Here is a 5,552-nt window from a genome sequence, read left to right as displayed (position 1 = left end):
ACAGCGATGTTCAGGGAACAAGGGAGGCAACCTTGAACTGGCCGCCGGTGAACTGGATGGAACAGAGCCGTATTTCTTCTCTTTTTAAATGCAAATAGGAGAAATATCGCTGAATTCTTTTTCTCAGCAAGGAATATCCCTGAGAAAGAGAATACGCCCTGAGGGTAGGCCTATAAATGACCCCCTTGGAAGCGTGCCACCTTTTACAGTTGAAGCCAAAGGGATGAAATAAGCCCCGGCCTCCTGTAGCGCTCCCAGGCTTATTAGGACAAGGAAATTCCCACCTAATAAATTTTGGTCAGACGGGTTGTCTGCTCTCAAACCCTGTTTCCTGATAAGATGTTATCAATGACAATGCATGCCCAAAATTTCATTAGCAATCTTAATTTTAACGCCATCCTGTGATCTCATCCTGTCTCCACTTGCTTTATGATATTTTATTACTTTGTGAAGTATGTGATCTCTGTGTTGATACCAGAAACTGAGGCAATTGCAGGAGTTGCTAATGGCCTCACAAATCTTAACCCTGCCACTTCGGTTAAGACCATCTAAATTACTGCTGTTGTAAATTTCATATTAATCCTTGTGTGCCTGTTCTGTCTGCTGTCAGTAGGCAGGTATACCCAACAGTTCCAAAGAGACAGCGACCATTGAGAATGAGTCATGATGACAATGGTGGTTTTGTTGAAAAGAAAAGGGGGAAATGTGGGGAAAAGAAAGAGAGATCAGCCTGTTACTGTGTCTATATAGAAAGAAGTAGACATAAGAGACTCCATTTGGTTCTGTATTTGAGATGCTGTTAATCCGTGACCCTATCCCCAACCTTGTCCTTGCAAGAGACATGTGCTGTGGTGACTCAAGGTTTAATGGATTTTGGGCTGTGCAGGATGTGTCTTTGTTAAACAAGTGCCTGAAGGCAGCTTGCTGGTTAAAAATCCTGCCCATCCCTGGGCAATGGAACATCTCGGTGTGAGACCCTATTGTATGCTCTGTTTACTGAGATAAGAGAAAACCACCTTATGGCATAAGGTGGGACTTGCTGGTGGGACTTGCTGGAGCAATGCTGCTAAGAGGTTTATGGAGATGTTTGCATATGCATATCAAGGCACAGCATTTTCCTTTGAACTTACTCATGTCACAGAGATCTTTGTCCATATGTCTTACTGCTAATTTTCTCCCTTCGATGATCCTATTGTCCTGCCACTCCCTTATCTTTAAGATGGTAAAGATAATTATCAATAAATACTAAGGGAACTCAGAGACCGGTGCCGGCGTGGGTCCTCTGTAAGCTGAGCGCCGGTCCCCTGGGCCCACTTTTTCTTCCTCTATACTTTGTCTCTGTGTCTCATTTCTTTTCTCAAGTCTCTTGTTCCACCTAACCAGAAACGCCCACAGGTGTGGAGGGGCAGGCCACCCCTTCATGTGGGGGGCTACTGAATTATTTGAAGCAGGAAAGTGACATAATATAATTTGTACTTTGACAAAATTACTCTGGTTGCTGCTTGTAAGTAGGTTGGAGGAGTAAGACTGGGAGCAGAAAGATGAGTTGGTCTCTGCACGGTGGCAGATGAAGATGGCCTCAGACTAAGGTAATGGTGGTGGGGTTGAGATATTTAGCAAGCAGAATCAGCACAATTGGATGTGGGTTATGACAGAGAAGGTGGGAATCACAATGACATCCAGATTCCTGGCTCAGGAGGTGCCATTCCCTGAGGTGGGGAATACGATGGAAAGAAGCTTAGCTGGAAGGGGTTGGGGAGAGATAGTAAGTTCAGGTTTGGATATTCTGAGTTTGAAGTGCCTGTGGACATAGCAGAGGACTGGTCAATATCAGCTGGGTAACTGGAAGGAGAAATCTGGGCTAGAACTAGAGACACAGACTGGAGCTGAATTGTGCTTTTAGAAAATTCACTGGAAGTCAAAGAGATGACTCCTTATTTGCTGATGCCTTGCAGCAGGTCTATTTCCAGTGACAAGGAGGCAAGTTTGAATTGGTTAGAGCCTCATTCACAGTTCTTCAAATGTTCTTGTCGAGTATTTACTTGCTACTAAGCAGAACAGCCTCAACCTTCCCCAGGACCATTTTCCAGCATTCTTTAGCGTGTTTGGCTTAGGACCAAGTTCCCACCCACCTGAATCTTTACCCTTGCTGGAGACACATGCACTCGATACAGTTAAAGGGCAAAACAGGCTGACGGGAAGGTTCCAACCCATTTGAGTTGCAGACCCTATGTGTTAGAATCTAACTCCTAGTTTTCTACTACAACTTCGAATGCCACCCTCTTCACTAAGTGTCTAAAGGCAGAGTGTGGATAAATGAAACAAGCCTTTCTTTCTGAGTACCACTGCCTGAAGTCATGCTGAGGTCAAGAGACATTCAATCAGAAGAGCAGACCAAGTGGCTTAAGTTAAGTGTGCCTGGATTCTCCTTGCTTTGTACTTTTTTTTTTTTTTTTTTGAGATGGAGTCTCGCTCTTGTCACCCAAGCTGGAGTGCAGTAGTGTGATTTCGGCTCACTGCAACCCCCACTTCCCAGGTTCAAGCAATTCTTCTGCCTCCGCCTCCTGAGTAGCTGGGACTACAGGCACCCACCACCATGCCGGTCTAATTTTTGTACTTTTAGTAGGGACAGGGTTTTGTCATGTTGGCCAGGCTGGTCTCCCACTCCTGACCTCAGGGGATCCCCTCCCCGCCCCCCACCCCGGCCTCGGCCTCCTAAAGTGCTAGCATTATAGGTGTGAGCCACTGTGCCCGGCCTGCTCTGGACTATTAATCTCACTCCCCTAGACCGTTAGCTGGCTGTTTCTTATGTTAAACCATTCAGATCTCTCTTTAATTTCCTTGAAAACTGGGTTCCTTTGTCCTGCAGAAGAGATGCACATTGTCCACGTTCGTTTCAACAGAGGGCAGTAGAGAACAGCAAACAGTTTACATTTCTAAGCCCTGAAGGAACAAAACAAATCCATATCCAACATTCTCTCCAGGTCAAGGTACCCAAAATATGGCACACTGTGCTTCGTGTGTTCATAAATGAGGCATGTCTTTGTGAAGGTAGGGCAGATCCCAGAGAGTCAGCGACTCGTAGACGACCCTTCCTCTTGTGAACAACAGTTTAGCTATGTGTAACTCATGGAAGGCTTTATGGAGAAGGAGTTTCATCTTGAAGGATAAGTATGAGTTGGCAAGATAGCTTTGTTCACAGAAAGCAGCATGGGCTCAAACATGGCAACAGCATGGCAAGTTTGGGGAAGTTCGGAATAGGATTGGGCAGAATCTGACAAGACCACGATATACCTCAAGACCGTAGGTGCTGGAATCTTCAGGATGGCACATAGCATCCTGTGCCATGGGGCAGCTGTGATATTTAGATACACTCTCAGATGCTATGTGCCATCCTGAAGTGTTTGAATGTCACTTTGAAGGGTTTAACATCATCTTGAAAGCAATGGAAAATCATTGAAGAATTTTGAGCAGGGTGGTGATCTGACCTGTTAGGCAATTTGAGATTTTCTTGTTTGTTTTTAATTGAGATATATCATGGTCTTGTTCATCTTTTAAACTTTAGCCAACCAGGTGGGTATGTAGTGATACTGCGTTTTCAGTGTGCGTTTCTCTGATACGTAGTGACTTACTATCTTTTTATGTGCTTATTTGTTCATTTGGATATCCTTTTTTATGATGTTTCTGTTTAAGTCTTTTGCACACTTATGAATTAGCTTATCTTCTTCTCATTGATTTTTAATTTTTTAAATGTATTTTAGATATGTCTCTTGTCAAATATACCTATTACAAATATTTCTCCTATTCTGTGGCTTGCCTACCAACTCTTTAAATGATGTCTTAGTTTTTTTTTTGTTTTGTTTTGTTTTTTTTTGAGGCAAAGTCTTGCTCTGTCGCCCAGGCTGGAGTCCAGTGGCGCAAGCTTGGCTCACTGTAACCTCTACCTCCCAAGCTCAAGTGATTCTCATACCTCAGCCTCCGGAGTAGATGGGACTACAGGCACGCACCAGCATGCCTGACTAATTTTTAAAATTTTTATTTAGTAGAGATGGAATTTCACCATGTTGCTCAGGCTGGAAAATTTTTTAAAAAATATTATACTTCAATAATGATTATACCAAAAATATATTTTGTATTATTTGACAAAATCCATAATGTATATTTGGGAGATAAATGAATACAATTATGAAGGTCATTGAACTCTTCTAAAACAAGTTAATAACACATTCTACAGAAAACCTTTTAGATATTACAATCTCTAACCTGTAAATAGAACTCTAAATACCTTTTCCCCATCTCAGTAGTAGTTTCTACCACATCACTTTCAGAAGACTCATAAGCCAACTCACATACAACTGTAATATTAATGAGGAAAGCAGTTAGTGTCAAAGGAAGAGGATTGAAAGTAGAAGTGTTGTGAAACTCTTCTTTTACTTTGTTACATGCTATCAAAATCACTGCCAATAATGTGAATGTCAGGTCAATTTCCATAGGTAAATCAGTTATCTTTTACCTCTTTGAAAGAAAACTTTTGCAGAAGAGGGCTGAAAATTTCTTGAGCCATTTCAGCACAAATAATGGAAGTTCAGTTCTCACCACGGTACAACTCTACTCTGCTGTCATCTTCATTGTGATAGTGGCAGAAGTTTAGCAGGGTGCAAGTGACCACTAAATGACATCTTTTGATGAACAAACAATTGATAAATCTTTTTGAAAACCCTATGAAAGATGAATTGGAATGGAGCAAGACTGAGGCAGGATGACTAGTTAAGGAGTTGTTTCAGCCCTTCTGCCATTTGAGGACACACAGAAGCTACCATCTAAGAAGCAGAGAGCAACCCCTCACCAGAGAGTGTACTGGTGCCTTGATCTTGCACTTCCCAGATTCTAGAGCTATAAGAGATAAACTTCTGGGGCTGGGTGCGGTGGCTCAAGCCTGTAATCCCAGCACTTTGGGAGGCTGAAATGGGTGGATTATGAGGTCAGGAGATCGAGACCATCCTGGCTAACACGGTGAAACCCCGTCTCTACTAAAAAAAAAAAAAAAAAAATACAAAAAACTAGCCGGGCGAGGTGGCGGGCGCCTGTAGTCCCAGCTACTTGGGAGGCTGAGGCAGGAGAAGGGCGTGAACCTGGGAGGCGGAGCTTGCAGTGAGCTGAGATCCGGCCACTGCACTCCAGCCTGGACCACAGAACAAGACTCCATCTCAAAAAAAAAAAAAAAAAAGAAAGAAAAAAAAAGAAATAAACTTCTGTTGTTTATAACTAGGAGGCAGTTGTACTATTATTTTTACTATTTTACGGTTGAGAAAACCAAGGCATGGGGAAATTAAATGACCTGCTTAAAGATTTTCTACTGCTAATAATTGGCAAGAGGAAAAGAAATGTGCAAGAACTTTATTGATTGGATGGGAATGGTAAATACATTAATTTGAAAGATTTTGTCTTAGTAGATCTTAGAGAAAGAAGAGCAAATTTGGGAGAAATAAGTGAATTTTGTTTTAGAAAAAAAATGTGTGTGTGTGTGTGTGTGTTTTACTTTTCAGACAGAG

The sequence above is a fragment of the Chlorocebus sabaeus genome, chromosome 20, assembly GCF_047675955.1.
Source record: "Chlorocebus sabaeus isolate Y175 chromosome 20, mChlSab1.0.hap1, whole genome shotgun sequence".
NCBI lineage: Eukaryota > Metazoa > Chordata > Mammalia > Primates > Cercopithecidae > Chlorocebus > Chlorocebus sabaeus.
This window is presented reverse-complemented; position numbering follows the sequence as displayed.